The sequence below is a fragment of the Lissotriton vulgaris genome, chromosome 11 (genome assembly GCF_964263255.1).
Source record: "Lissotriton vulgaris chromosome 11, aLisVul1.2, whole genome shotgun sequence".
Classification (NCBI taxonomy): domain Eukaryota; kingdom Metazoa; phylum Chordata; class Amphibia; order Caudata; family Salamandridae; genus Lissotriton; species Lissotriton vulgaris.
The window spans coordinates 1,102,088,810-1,102,104,865 of record NC_141699.1 but is presented as its reverse complement, the minus strand read 5'-3'; the positions used below and the strand labels follow the sequence as shown (position 1 = coordinate 1,102,104,865).

At 49.9% G+C, this 16,056-nt stretch overlaps 1 protein-coding gene across 2 annotated transcripts in view; it reads right to left on the bottom strand.

The window, feature by feature from the left end:
- The window catches only part of OSTN (osteocrin), a 188,780-nt gene extending 173,365 nt beyond the window's left edge, over positions 1-15,415 (bottom strand). The window contains exon 1 of one of the 2 annotated variants that reach the window (XM_086944632.1): positions 15,361-15,415. The gene's annotated coding sequence lies outside the window, so the exon portion shown is untranslated. The remainder of the gene's footprint in view (positions 1-15,360) is intronic. The other variant, XM_086944631.1, reaches the window with a different exon arrangement.
- Positions 15,416-16,056: the final 641 nt, after the last annotated feature.

Sequence of the window (16,056 nt, the reverse complement as noted above, 5' to 3'; positions counted from 1 at the left end):
ATTCACGGGTCTGGGGGTCGGTGCTAATAGCAAGCAGACACAGAGCCCGTAATCTGTGTGTCTGCCCTCTGCACACAGGCTGCTGTCTTTAACTGCCGGGACTTTCATCCCAGGGCACATATTTCATCCGCTGCTCGCGCGCTGGGTATCCGGGAAGGGTGCTCTAGTTCAAAGATGTGTCCTACAATTAGAAACGAGCCTTTCTTCTCTCCAGTGAGTAACGCGGGCCACAGGGGGTGAGTGTGGACTCAGGCTGAGTTAGCTGTTGAGTTTTTAGAAAGGGTGAGTGTAAAAAACTGTGGGGCATATTACCAATCTACAGCGATTTTTATCGCTAAGTAGGGTTAGCAGTAATATTTTTATCGCCGCCCTTTACCTGTTTTTATCGCAGAGATAACTTGCTATTAGCAAGGTTTATCTCAAAAGCGATAAAAAGCAGGCGAAATGCGTGAATATCGCTGTCAATACAGCGATATTCAAGCATTATCGTGACAATGCTCTTAGCCATGTTATCCACCTCTCATTGGATAACATGGCTAAGAACTGCTCTGGTCAGGCGTTAGCTTTTAAAGATATTCGCGCTTAGCGCGAATATTTCCAAAACTAAGCCATTGTTGGTAATAGGAGATAGCGATATTAGCGACTGTTTCCAGTCGCTAACATCTTGGCACGCCCACTTTGCATGTCATTAGCGATAATTATCGCTGACATGCAAAGCGGGCCCCAAGATGATTGCTATCGCCTACTAGCTATCGCTAACTAGCGACAGCTTGGTAATTGGGCGATCAAATTATCGCCGCTTTAGCGGGAAAAAGTCCAGCTAAAGCGGCGATAAGGGCCCTTGGTAATATGCCCCTATGTCCTTTAAAAAAATGTAGACAACAAAAGTAGAGGTAAAAAAGTATTTTTAAAAATGACATTAAGTTTTGTGTATTATTATTCAAAATACACAAAACTTAATGTCATTTTTAAAAATACTTTTTTACCTCTACTTTTGTTGTCTACATTTTTTTAAAGGACATAGGGGCATATTACCAAGGGCCCTTATCGCCGCTTTAGCTGGACTTTTTCCCGCTAAAGCGGCGATAATTTGATCGCCCAATTACCAAGCTGTCGCTAGTTAGCGACAGCTAGTAGGCGATAGCAATCATCTTGGGGCCCGCTTTGCATGTCAGCGATAATTATCGCTAATGACATGCAAAGTGGGTGTGCCAAGATGTTAGCGACTGGAAACAGTCGCTAATATCGCTTTCTCCTATTACCAACAATGGCTTAGTTTTAGAAATATTCGCGCTAAGCGCGAATATCTTCAAAAGCTAACACCTGACCAGAGCAGTTCTTAGCCATGTTATCCAATGAGAGGTGGATAACATGGCTAAGAGCATTGTCACGATAATGCTTGAATATCGCTGTATTGACAGCGATATTCACGCATTTCGCCTGCTTTTTTATCGTTTTAGAGATATACCTTGCTAATAGCAAGTTATCTCTGCGATAAAAACAGGTGAACCGCGGCGATAATATTATCACGGCTGAGCCTACTTAGCGATAAATATCGCTTTAGGTTGGTAATAAGCCCCACAGTTCTATACAATGTATTACAAAAATGTGAAGATTAAAATAACAAAAGTTTTTCAAGGCCAACGTTGTCGCCTGTTTCAAGTTGCGGTTTATTTCTCCTCCAGCTCTTTTAGCAGTGTGTTTAAGAAAATACTTTTTAGATCCCACCTGACAGCTTTCGCTGTTTGCCAGGCTCTTATTATTAAAAAAAGCCACAAAAACGAATACATACATATGCATACATAAGCGGGGTTATGAGTCAGCCCTGCTCAGCTGTTCGTATGTTCAGGGGCTTTCACATTCTGTTTCCACACATGACAGCATATAACATAGCGTAATATATCAGCTCACTTGCGCCATTGGCTGTATTTCCTCTGAGTGTCTGCATTTTTTGCCTGATCCCTTGTGCACATCAGCCCGAAGACAAGCACACTTCTGTGCAAGGGCTTTTGCGACAGTCACTTTAGTTTCACATTTTCTCTTTTTTTAGGTCTTGCCGAAAGCAGCGCATGTGCTGTCTTTTGCGAGACATTTTGTTGCCTTGCAATGGGCTTAGAACCCGCCCACTGTTTCTAATTGGTTTGCCTCACTGTCACTGTAATTTGCCTGCTTCTTATTTGATGGCTTGGGTGGGCTTTATTTCTTTGTGAGTATGCCTTTCCCTTGAGCATGGATGCATTACTGTGTCTTTACACAACTCTTTTTTTTCCTGCTATGTCTTTCTTTTTAATTAAGCTCTCTATAAGAGCGTGTGTGTTTTCCAGCTGTCTTCTTCAAGTGCTTTTTCCTCGTACCCATGTTGCTCAGTCTCACCATGTGCTTCTCTGCACCCTCCAACTTGGTCTCTGTGTTGCTGTGAAGCACCGTGTGCATGTGCTTCTATAGTCCCCATTAGTAGCGACCCGTGGTAGGAGTGCTGCTGAGCACTGATGTGGGGCGGGGGAGGGGCAGGGTGGGGGGTAGTAAACTATGGATTATGGCCGATTAGAGGTAAGTAAACATATTAATATATGAAATGAATTTCGTTGCGCGCGTGCATCGCATTTGGCGATGCAGTGCGCACAACGAAATTCCTTTTATTCATTTCTATGTTTACTTATCTCTAGTCAGCCATAATCCGTAGTGTACTACCCCCCAACCCCAGCCCCACATCTGCGGCCAGCAGCACTCCCACCAGGGGCCGCCACTGCTCCCCATGGTGCTCTGTCTGGCTGTGTGCTGCTGTGCTTTTCCTAGTTTGCTTTGCCTGACCATTTGCCTCTCTGCCCCGCCCGTGTTGTTTTCATCCGCAGTGCTGTCTACGCCCCACAGTGTCCCCTGTTTTGTCTTCCCTCCCTTGCATTGTATTTTCATGTTTAGCTACCAATCCAACTCAGATCAGTAACTGATATTGAAAGACCACCCATGGATTTTGGTCCCAACAGAAGTGTAACGAGGAGAAATATGTTTATTTCTCCGCTTTATTTCCTCTATCTCCTGGTGCTCCATTTTGCAGCACATAAAAAAGAGGAAAATCCCTTGAAGGATTGCTTTTGTGCAGGAAGGTCTTCAAAAACAATCCTGCCGGTAACACAGGCCCCCTTGCACCATGGCGCAGGAGTGCATGTGTTGGCGGTTGGCAGCACCCAGCGTGCTAGCTCAGGGAGAGAGCGGGAATGTGCCATGTGTAGGTAAATATGGTGCAGTCCTGCTCACTCCAGTTGATGCGGTGCAGCAACACCAGTTGTCTTGCTGCGTTGTGTTGCTCCAAATGTGAGTAAATCTGTCCCTCAGTGTTTCATGCCCCCTTAAAGGCAGTCGAACGGCGGCCTTGTGCCTCTGCAGTTTCATATAACTCCTCCATACCTTGCAATTACCTTATAATGTATATAAGGGGGGTATTGTATACCGTATATTTATTTAGCTGTGACCTCACTGTTCACATATAAGGAGAAAATAACATCACTTCTCTAATGCATTCTTTTATTACTGAGGAGTCGCTTGTTCAGAGGGGCTGGAGTCCGTAACTTGTAGAAAAATAGATTTTATTAATAAACCAATAAAAGTCGCACTGGTGCATCCGACTCAGACATCCAGGAACCACCAACTCCAACCGCTTCTGCCCTCCCTTCCAACCATGACATAAAAGCCTTCTAAGTGAGATAATACATTCTACATTCAACAGGGAAGTAGAAACTATAGAAACAGAATACATCAACAACATGAACATGGAAGTAAGAACACACCACATTGCGACTTTACGACTTGTCCAGCCAGAGCGAAAAGCACCTCTCTGAGCAGCATAGGGACGGATAGATTTTCAGACCCTTAAATCAAACTTGAGGGGGCCTCCCTGCAAGATACGTGGAGGGGCCCCCTCCGGGCTCAATCAGTAGCTCTCCGGCCAGAGTGCTGTGCTAAGGGGGCTCACTGGAGCTTGGGCCCCCCCACACTGCGGTGGGTGCGGCGGCCTGTGTTACGCCCCTGGTGGGCCCCCTGATATCTGTGATCTCCGGCACCACTGCGCCTGCTGCACTAATGGTACCTATGCCACTACCAAAGTCCGCAGCCATGGGCTGTTTGTTATAAAATCCTTTTTTATTGGCATTTATATTCTGCACTTCTACACCACAGGGGGTCTGTAACCTATTGGCCTGTTACCCACAGACTCCCAAGTACAAGAGGTCTCATTTATGATACTTTTAAGAAATGAATTGCAGCCACTTTTTAATGTTTACATTCTCAGGTGCCGATACTGCACTGCACTGGGTCTGAAGCCAGAAGACCCCTTGAATGGGATAAAGAAGAGGCCACAACTTAATGGGGGCCGTTGCATGTGAGGAGGTTACACCATGCATATAAGGAATAAAGTACCCCCTGCCGTACATAGAAATTGTTTTGTGGGCCTCTTGGGAGTTCCATGGCTTTATAGAGATAACCTGCTATTGACATAGGTGATGTCTTTGCTCATGTTCTGCTAAGTCACTTGTAGTGTCCTACTCCTCATGATATACGGTCAAAGGCACTATGCGGCATAGATTATGGCTCTGTGATTTAGGGCCTTCTCATGATATACGGTCATGGGCACTATGCGGCATAGATTATGGCTATGTGATTTAGGGCCTCCTCATGATATACGGTCAAGGGCACTATGCGGCATAGATTATGGCTCTGTGACTTGGGGTCTCCTCATGATATACGGTACTTAAGGGCACTATGCGGCATAGATTATGGCTCTGTGATTTAGGGTCTCCTCATGATATACGGTCAAGGCCACCATGCGGCATAGATTATGGCTCTGTGACCTGGGGTCTCCTCATGATATACGGTCAAGGGCACTATGCGGCATAGATTATGGCTCTGTGACTTGGGGTCTCCTCATGATATACGGTCAAAGGAACTATGCGGCATAGATTATGGCTCTGTGACTTGGGGTCTCCACATGATATACGGACATGGGCACTATGCGGCATAGATTATGGCTCTGTGACTTGTGGTCTCCTCATGATATACGGTCAATGGCACTCTGCGGCATATATTATGGCTCTGTGATTTAGGGTCTCCTCATGATATACGGTCAAGGGCACTATGCGGCATAGATTATGGCTCTTTGACTTGGGGTCTCCTCATGATATACGGACAAGGGCACTATGCGGCATAGATTATGGCTCTGTGACTTGTGGTCTCCTAGTGATATACGGTCAAGGGTACTCTGCGGCATAGATTATGGCTCTGTGATTTAGGATCTCCTCATGATATACGGGTAAGGGCACTATGCGGCATATATTATGGCTCTGTACCTTGTGGTCTCCTCATGATATACGGACAAGGGCACTATGCGGCATAGATTATGGCTCTGTGACTTGGGGTCTCCTCATGATATACGGTACTTAAGGGCACTATGCGGCATAGATTATGGCTCTGTGACTTGGGGTCTCCTCATGATATACGGACGAGGGCACTATGCAGCATAGATTATGGCTCTGTGATTTGGGGTCTCCTCATGATATACGGACAAGGGCACTATGCGGCATAGATTATGGCTCTGTGACTTGGGGTCTCCTCATGATATACGGACAAGGGCACTATGCGGCATAGATTATGGCTCTGTGACTTGGGGTCTCCTCATGATATACGGTCAATGTCACTCTGCGGCATAGATTATGGCTCTGTGATTTAGGGTCTCCTCATGATATACGGACAAGGGCACTATGCGGCATAGATTATGGCTCTGTGACTTGGGGTCTCCTCATGATATACGGTCAAGAGCACTATGCGGCATAGATTATGGCTCTGTGATTTAGGGTCTCCTCATGATATACGGTCAAGGGCACTATGCAGCATAGATTATGGTTCTGTGACTTGTGGTCTCCCCATGATACACGGTCAAGGGCACTATGCGGCATAGAATATGGCTCTGTGACTTGTGGTCTCCTCATGATACACGGTCAAGGGCACTATGCGGCATAGATTATGACTCTGTGACTTGGGGTCTCCTCATGATATACGGTCAAAGGAACTATGCGGCATAGATTATGGCTCTGTGACTTGGGGTCTCCACATGATATACAGTCAAGGGCACTATGCGGCATAGATTATGGCTCTGTGACTTGTGGTCTCCTCATGATATACGGTCAAGGGCACTATGCGGTATAGATTATGACTCTGTGACTTGGGGTCTCCTCATGATATACGGTCAAAGGAACTATTCGGCATAGATTATGGCTCTGTGACTTGGGGTCTCCTCATGATATACAGTCAAGGGCACTATGCGGCATAGATTATGGCTCTGTGACTTGTGATCTCCTCATGATATAAGGTCAAGGGCACTATGCGGCATAGATTATGGCTCTGTGACTTGGGGTCTCCTCATGATATACGGTCAAGGGCACTATGCGGCATAAATTATGGCTCTGTGACTTGTGGTCTCCTCATGATACACGGTCAAGGGCACTATGCGGCATAGATTATGGCTTTGTGATTTAGGGCCTCCTATTGATATACGGTCAAGGGCACTCTGCGGCATAGATTATGGCTCTGTGACTTGGGGTCTCCTAATGATATTGGTGAAAGGGCACTATGCGGCATAGATTATGACTCGGTGGCTTGCAGTCTCCTCATAATATACACTCATGGGCATCTAAGGCATAGATAATGACGTCAGGGCGAAAGTGACCACATCTGCGCTACTATTTATGTAAATCATTTCCTGTCTTCTGATAGGCTGAGAACAGAAGAGTAACCCTGGGCAACGAACTCTGTTCCGCTGGCGGAATTTGCTGATTTTTCTGGCTCTGTGACTTGGGGTCTCCTCATGATATACGGACAAGAGCACTATGCGGCATAGATTATGGCTCTGTGACTTGGGGTCTCCTCATGATATACGGTCAATGTCACTCTGTAGCATAGATTATGGCTCTGTGACTTGGGGTCTCCTCATGATATACGGTCAAGAGCACTATGCGGCATAGATTATGGCTCTGTGATTTAGGGTCTCCTCATGATATACGGTCAAGGGCACTATGCAGCATAGATTATGGTTCTGTGACTTGTGGTCTCCCCATGATACACGGTCAAGGGCACTATGCGGCATAGAATATGGCTCTGTGACTTGTGGTCTCCTCATGATACACGGTCAAGGGCACTATGCGGCATAGATTATGACTCTGTGACTTGGGGTCTCCTCATGATATACGGTCAAAGGAACTATGCGGCATAGATTATGGCTCTGTGACTTGGGGTCTCCACATGATATACAGTCAAGGGCACTATGCGGCATAGATTATGGCTCTGTGACTTGTGGTCTCCTCATGATATACGGTCAAGGGCACTATGCGGCATAGATTATGACTCTGTGACTTGGGGTCTCCTCATGATATACGGTCAAAGGAACTATGCGGCATAGATTATGGCTCTGTGACTTGGGGTCTCCTCATGATATACAGTCAAGGGCACTATGCGGCATAGATTATGGCTCTGTGACTTGTGATCTCCTCATGATATAAGGTCAAGGGCACTATGCGGCATAGATTATGGCTCTGTGACTTGGGGTCCCCTCATGATATACGGTCAAGGGCACTATGCGGCATAGATTATGGCTCTGTGACTTGTGGTCTCCTCATGATACACGGTCAAGGGCACTATGCGGCATAGATTATGGCTTTGTGATTTAGGGCCTCCTATTGATATACGGTCAAGGGCACTCTGCGGCATAGATTATGGCTCTGTGACTTGGGGTCCCCTAATGATATTGGTGAAAGGGCACTATGCGGCATAGATTATGACTCGGTGGCTTGCAGTCTCCTCATAATATACACTCATGGGCATCTAAGGCATAGATAATGACGTCAGGGCGAAAGTGACCACATCTGCGCTACTATTTATGTAAATCATTTCCTGTCTTCTGATAGGCTGAGAACAGAAGAGTAACCCTGGGCAACGAACTCTGTTCCGCTGGCGGAATTTGCTGATTTTTCTGTATTCCGTGTTCGGCCAAGAACGACAAGTTCCTGCAAATTGTCAGACTCCGCAGTGAAGCGGAGTTCAGCCCTGGACCCTCCCGCCTCCCAACCCCCCTCAATAAATATGTATCAAATAAAAATTACAATTAAAGTAAATAAAAGCGCACTTACCTTTATCGCAGCGTCTTTGGGCTGCCCTCCTCCTCCTCGCCGTAATCCCCCATGACGTACGTCTGATGTAGGGGAGTCTGTAGGCAAGGAGGGCAGCCCGGGACACCGCTATAAAGGTAAGTCTGTTTTTATTTACTTTAATCGTAATTTGTATTTGAAAAATATTTATTGCAGGGGGTGGGAGGCGCGGAGCAGAGCTCCACTGATATTTTGCCCAACTCCGTAGAGCAACTCCACCTGGGGTTACAGAAGAGTAGCTTCACACTCAGGCTCCTGTCTCTCACAGAAACACTAGGGCCTTATTTATGAAAAGTGACGCATCGCTGCGTGAAAACAGCGATGCGTCACTTTCCACTGCGCACTCCTTGCGACACCAATGATGCGTCATATTTAATGTATGACGCATCATGTCGCAAGGAGTTACAGATACGTCAGTATTTCTGACGTATCTTTAAGCGCAAAAGTGACGCATTGCTGGAGTGTGTCACAAAAGTGACGCAACTCCAGCAATGCGTCCTTTCACATGGGAAAAGCCCCATGTGAAAGGGCTTGCGTCAGTATTACGCCTGCTGTGAGGCAGGCGCAAGATTTTGATGCAACAGCATCCTAAAAGTGACGCAGTGAAATCTCATAGATTTCACTGCATCACTATTACGAGGCTTTTTGCGGGGGAACGACCCCTCTGCATACATTATACCTGACGCAGGTATAATGTGGCGCAGGGGTTTAAAAAGTGACGCATCTACCTAGATGCGTCACTTTTTAAATATGGCGCATCAAGGCGCATGTTTTACGCCGCCGATGCGTCACAAAAAGTGACGCATCAGCAGCGCAAAACTGACGCAAGGCCTCATAAATGAGGCCCGAGGACCGCATACAGTGCACAGCGCCATGAGGCCATCCTAATGGCAGACGGCGCTACAGAGACTGGCGTAGAGGAAACCACTGCCTCGAAGCACACCCCCATGTGTGCGGTACATTCAGTGGCAAAAGAGAGAGAAGGGTGAGGAAGGAGCAGGGGCATAGCTTCAGGGGGTGTTTGGGGTGTTGCACCCATTATTAAATGTATTGTCTGGTAAATAGTTTGGTACAGGTGTTCTTTCTGGCAGGTGTGGTGAGGTGTCTGTCGGATTTCAATACAGTATTTTCTCGCACTTAGGGGCAGATTTACAAGCCCCATAAGCCACATTTGCGCCACCGTTGTGTCACTTTTGTGACGCAGCAGCAGCGCAAAGCCAGCGCCATGCTGCGGTGTATTTACAGCATGACGCATCGAGGGAGATGCATCACGGTGTAAAGCCCTGCGCCATATGTGGGCGTTCCGGCACAGTGGGGGGGGGGCGTTCCGGCGCAGGAACGCCTCAGAAAAGTAGCTGAGTGAAATCTACAAGACTTCACTCAGTCACTTTTCCGACCCCGCTGCGTCAAAACCTTGGCGTAAGGAATGAAGCAGCACAGCCAGTATAGGGCCCCCCGCAGCAGTGCTAGAGTTGCGTCGCGCTGGCGACACAACTCCAGCACTGCGTCACCTTTACGGCATCATATGCGTCATGGCTCTGTCTATTCTTGCGCCATGTGCGCCACATTGTAAATGCGGCGCATCCATGGTGGCGCAAGAGGTGTCTACCGTGACGCAAAACAACTGGCGCATCCCTGCTGATATGCAGGGATGCGCCAGTTATTGTAAATCTGCCCCTTAGTACCCCACATACCGCATTCTCCTTTCTGTGCACGTCCCCTTTAGCCCCTCCCCTGCACCCTGCCTATCGTTATGTATTTTAACGTTACATCCCAGCGTGTTTGCTGGGGAATCTGAAGCTCATCCCCCACACCCCACCCCCATCCTCCAATCTTACTGACCAAGCCCCGCCCCTGGGCAGGAGGTCTGTTTCAAACTGGACAGTACACTTTCTGTACCTGAGCTAGGTGAAGGGTGTTTGACCCAACCCATCTCGTGTGTGCGCGCATGCGCGCGTTTACGCAAATGTGCCGTGCGTAGTAAGGGATAAAGTACCCGTAACTGTACTTCCGACTCTCGTGACGTCATACAAGACTAAATGAGGGATGCAATGACTGCTGGGTACCACTTCAGGGTGACGTACTCTCTATGACGTCACAGAATGTCTGGCGCAGGCGGCGCTCAGTCAGCCACCGAAGGTCCAATGATGGCTTAAACTTGATCAAGAGGAGAGAACATTTTTTAATCCTGCAAACGTTTACAAAGTTTCGATTCTTGCACTACTCGTAGTTCACGGAATTTCTGTTGCAAAGTTTGCCTCCACCTGCTGGAAAATGTTTCTTAATTATGAGATCATTTGAATAACATTATTAGATATTTGTAAACGTAACCTAATCCAGGTAAAATAAAAACTTTGTGCGCACACTTTCTCTGTGCAAGTTTACCGTTGCAGATTTTTTTCAGTGCCAAAAGCAATGTGTGCAGACTCTTTCCTCTGCATGTTTGAAATGTTTCGAAAGTTACGCGATTTTTACTCAAATGTGGGCGAGCATAACATTTTCACTCTGGTGATATTTGCAAAATTTCCAAAGCGCTTTGTGAAGTTTTAGAGGAAAATTCTCTTGAACCTCGGCCATCAGTGCAAGCCCAGAGTTCACGTGAACGCGAGGCTTCCCCAGAGCAGCTTTCAGACCCAGTCATCCGATCGCTCAAAGGAGGCAATGGCTGTCGCGCTGTTTTCTAGCTCCTTGAAGCAGTCGAGTGCTCCACAAGGGAAGATAATAGATTTATAAAACAACAGAGCACTTCTGTGCTCCAGGCTCCTGCATTGACCAGTCACCTCCAGAAGGAGGCGCAATGTTTGAAGACGCAGTTAAGTGCCCCTACTGGGGCCACCCCTGGCGGGAGCCACTTTGGGGACACCGGTGCCCCAAGAAACCGCATCACTCGTCTCCCAGCACCGACTCATGATGGAGCACGAACCCCTGAATGGGGTCTGTGACCAGTTGCGCGTGATTCGGTGCCAGGATGTGTGTGGCGCCTCCTGCGGGCGCACCCTGACTCCAGGCGCACCCGCTCCCACCGCACAACTACCGCGTTAAAGTGCAGCAGCAGGGGCCACCTGTGGTGCGACCACCAGTGGCCTCAAGCTGGACCCCCAGTTGTCCACAGTATTGTACAGACCTGCTCTGTGCCCTATAAAGACCCCCTCACACAGACGCACGCACGCGCCGAGGCGCCCTCGACAAGACTGGGAAAAGTTCCGCAAAAATCTTTAAAAAGTTTTTTTTTTAATGGGTATTTCTGACTTATCGGCGGGATTCACCCACGGGACGCCTGTCTGTCCCCACCGAGGGTCTGCTCGCCCTAGCGCCCCACGTGTCTCCATGGATGCGATTTTACGCACGGTCTTTCTTAGCGCTTTGAATCCGGCTGTGTGTGATCTGCGCTATAGAAAACAACCACGGCTTGCAATCGTCAAGAATAGCTTGCTTCTGTCTACAAATGCCGGTATTTTAAAGAAACACTGCTCAATAAAGTATACAATTTCCTATGCATCTGTTTGTTGCAACCGGGAGATCAGCGCCATTTATGTACCATAAACCTCTTCTCATGCAAGACAAAAGCGCACTGAAGTGGCCAAGTGATTCATGCAGACACTATGAAAAGTAGGATGGGAACAATCACCCCTCACCTGTTCTTGCAATAAGATGCCCGATTCTCTTCTTTGCCCTAGCGAAGCCCCTCTCAGAGGGCAGATTTACAAGCCCCTTGCGCCACTTTTGCGTCATTTTTAATATTGGAAAAGTGACTTAAGGGTGGCGCAAAGGGCTTGTAAATAAACCTCAGGGTGTCTCCCAGGACCCCGGTGCTGAAGGCAGCTTCCCGCTTCGGAGAAAGTCCAACACAGCAGAGAGACACTCCTTTTTAAACACGCTGCCTCGAGGCACTGTGCGTCCGAGGCGCGCGGCTCCTCTACCTGCAGGGGGATGCTTTCATAAGAAAGGAAGTCTCGAATGACTGTCACTACGAGGAACTGGAACAGATCCAGTCTATGCGCCGGCTCTTTCTACCACAGGTACAACGGTGTGCATTATACACATATTCATATACAACGATTTAGAGAAAACGCTGCCAAAGTTTGTCAGACGGCAGTGGCCAGAGCTGCCGACTTTGGAACTGAAGAACCAGGTTCAAGTCTCGGCGTCGTTTCACCATCCTGTGACCCTGGGCGACTCAATCAGACCGAGCCTAAAAAAAAACGAACGCGACCAGACCTTGTGTATCATGTACACAGCACACTAATACCTCGCACTACATATAACAGCAATACATATATATATTTTCCAGCGCCTAGAGACAATCCATTTTCCAAAACGCACGTGCTTACTGACGCTCTCTCCTGGCTGCGCGGATAACTTTGGAAGTGTAACAGATACATCAATCTTGGCTGCTCCACTGGGCACGTTGCTGGGTTCTAATCAGTGCGAACATTGAAAGCGCTTGCAAACAGCATATATTCAAATCTTATGCGCTATATGAAACTGAACAATTCTGTACAGGCTGAAAGCGGCTAAAGGCTGGAGTTCCTCGCTTGGCGCTATATCCACGATCCTTCATTAAATTAACAAGCGATGTCGGGGTACGTAATCTGTCTGTTACTTCGGGGGTTTGGGAATGCCTGCCTTTAGTGGGTCACAGGTGGGTGACAGGGGGCAGAGTGGACGCACGCGGTGTATTCACCACCGCATCTTTACACTGGCGAGGGACTGCCTGCAATGCACGCCCCTTACCCCAGAGAGGTGCTGCCTGCAATGCACGCCTCCTTACCCCAGAGAGGTGCTGCCTGTAATGCATACCTCCTTACCTAGGAGTGGTGCTGCCTGCAATGCACTCCTCCTTACCCCAGGTGCTGCCTGCAATGCACGCCTCCTTACCCCAGAGAGGTGCTGCCTGCAATTCATGCCTCCTTATCCCAGAGAGGTGCTGCCTGCAATGCATGCCTCCTTACCCCAGAGAGGTGCTGCCTGCAATGCATGCCTCCTTACCCCAGAGAGGTGCTGCCTGCAATTCATGCCTCCTTACCCCAGAGAGGTGCTGCCTGCAATGCACGCCTCCTTACCCCAGAGAGGTGCTGCCTGCAATGCTCGCCTCCTTACCCCAGAGAGGTGCTGCCTGTAATGCATACCTCCTTACCTAGGAGTGGTGCTGCCTGCAATGCACTCCTCCTTACCCCAGGTGCTGCCTGCAATGCACGCCTCCTTACCCCAGAGAGGTGCTGCCTGCAATTCATGCCTCCTTATCCCAGAGAGGTGCTGCCTGCAATGCATGCCTCCTTACCCCAGAGAGGTGCTGCCTGCAATTCATGCCTCCTTACCCCAGAGAGGTGCTGCCTGCAATGCACGCCTCCTTACCCCAGAGAGGTGCTGCCTGCAATGCATACCTCCTTACCCCAGAGGGGTGCTGCCTGCAATGCACGCCTCCTTACCCCAGAGAGGTACAGCCTGCAATGCATACCTCCTTACCAGGGGTGGTGCTGCCCGTAATGCATGCCTCCTTACCCCAGAGAGGTGCTGCCTGCAATGCATACCTCCTTACCTAGGAGTGGTGCTGCCTCCAATGCATGCCTCCTTACCCCAGAGAGGTGCTACCTGCAATTCACGCCTCCTTACCCCAGAGAGGTACAGCCTGCAATGCATACCTCCTTACCAGGGGTGCTGCTGCCTGTAATGCATGCCTCGTTAACCCAGAGAGGTGCTGCCTGTAATGCACGCCTCCTTACCACAGAGAGGTACAGCCTGCAATGCATACCTCCTTACCTAGGAGTGGTGCTGCCCCAATGCACGCCTCCTTACCCCAGACGGGTGCATGACTGCAATTCATGCCTCCTTACCACAGAGAGGTACTAACTGCAATGCATGCCTCCTTACCCAGAGAGATGCTGCCTGCACTGCAAGCCTCCTTACCCAGGAGTGGTGCTGCCTGCAATGCCTGCCTCCTTACCAAGAGAGGTGTTGCCTGGTGTGCAAGCCTTCTTAAACCTGGAGAGGTGCTGCCTGCAATGCATGACTTCTTACCCAGGAGAGGTGCTGCCTGCAATGTATTCCTCCCTACCCCAGAGGGGTGCTGCCTGCAATGCACGCCTCCTTACCCAGGAGAGGTACTGCTTAATGCATGCCTCCTTACCCCAGAGGGGTGCTACCTGCAATGCACGCCTCCCTACCCAGGAGTGGTGCTGCCTCCAATGTACGCCTCCTTACCCCGGAAAGGTGCTGCCTGCACGGGATGCCTCCTTACCCAGGAGTGGTGCTGCCTCCAATGCCTGCCTCCTTACCCAGAGAGGTGTTGCCTGGTGTGCAAGCCTTCTTAAAACAGGAGAGGTGCTGAGTGCAATGCATGACTTCTTACCCAGGAGAGGTGCTGCCTGCAATGCATGCCTCTGTACCCTGGATAAGTACTGCCTGTAAGGGTGCTGCCTGCAATGCATGCCTCTGTTCCCTGGACAAGTGCTGCCTGTAAGGGAGCTGTCTGCAATGCATGCCTCCTTACCCTGTAGAGGTTCTGCCTGCAATGCACACCTCTTTACCCCGGAGAGGTGCTGCCTGCAATGCACGCCTCCTTACCCCAGAGAAGTGCTGCCTGCAATGCATGCCTCTGTACCCTGGATAAGTGCTGCCTGTAAGGGTGCTGCCTGCAATGCATGCCTCTGTACCCTGGATAAGTGCTGCCTGTAAGGGTGCTGTCTGCAATGCATGCCTCCTTACCCTGTAGAGGTGCTGCCTGCAATGCCTGCCTCCTGAAGCCAGAGAGGTGCAGCATGCAGCCCCCTTCCTTTAGAGAGGTATTGCTTGCAGTGAATGGCCCCTTACCCAGGAGAGGTGCTGCCTGCTACGCATGCCTCTGTACCCTGGATAAGTGTTGCTTGCATGGGTGCTACCTGCAACGCACGCCACCTTACCCCAGAGAGGTATTGCCTGTAATGCACGCCTCCTGACCCCAGAGAGGTGCAGCTTGCAGCCCCCTGCCTTTCGAGAGGTATTGCTTGCAGTGAATGGACCCTTACCCGGAAGACGTGCTGGCTGGAGCGGATAGCCCCTTATCCAAACGAGGCGCTACATTCAGTGCTTGCCCCTTACCCTGGAGAGGTCTTCCCGCAGCTCCTGCCCCCTCCCTTGGAGAGGTGCTGTCTCCAGTGCATGCCCCGCCCCCGCCCCCCCCCCCTCCCCTTACCTTGATGAGGCGCTGGTCCGACCTGTCCCGGGGATGCTGTGGCAGAGTTCAGCCCTGGACCCAAGCGCCTCCCGGCCTTTTATAGGCTCCGGCGGGTCCCGCACTCCAAGCCCCGCCCCCTTACATCACTTCGGAAGACTTTCCACTGCTCGCTGCCCTCAGCCTCAGCCTCCCGTCTCCAGCTCAGCGACTCTCTGCCCCGTCCCTCCACACCGCATCCAGGCTGGAACTCTCACTGCTGCACTCTCTCCTCAGCCTCTGCACCATCACTCACTGCTGCACTGCACCATCACTCACTGCTACACTGCACCATCACTCACTGCTGCACTCTCTCCTCAGCCTCTCCCTGCACCATCACTCACTGCTGCACTCTCTCCTCAGCCTCTGCACCATCACTCACTGCTGCACTCTCTCCTCAGCCTCTGCACCATCACTCAGTGCTGCACTCTCTCCTCTGCCTCTCACTGCACCGTCCCTTCACTGCTGCACTCTCTACTCAGCCTCTCACTGCACCATCACTCACTGCTGCACTCTCTCCTCAGCCTCTGCACCATCACTCACTGCTGCACTCTCTCCTCAGCCTCTGCACCATCACTCACTGCTGCACTCTCTCCTCAGCCTCTGCACCATCACTCACTGCTGCACTCTCTCATCAGCCTCTGCACCATCACTCACTGCTGCACTCTCTCCTCAGCC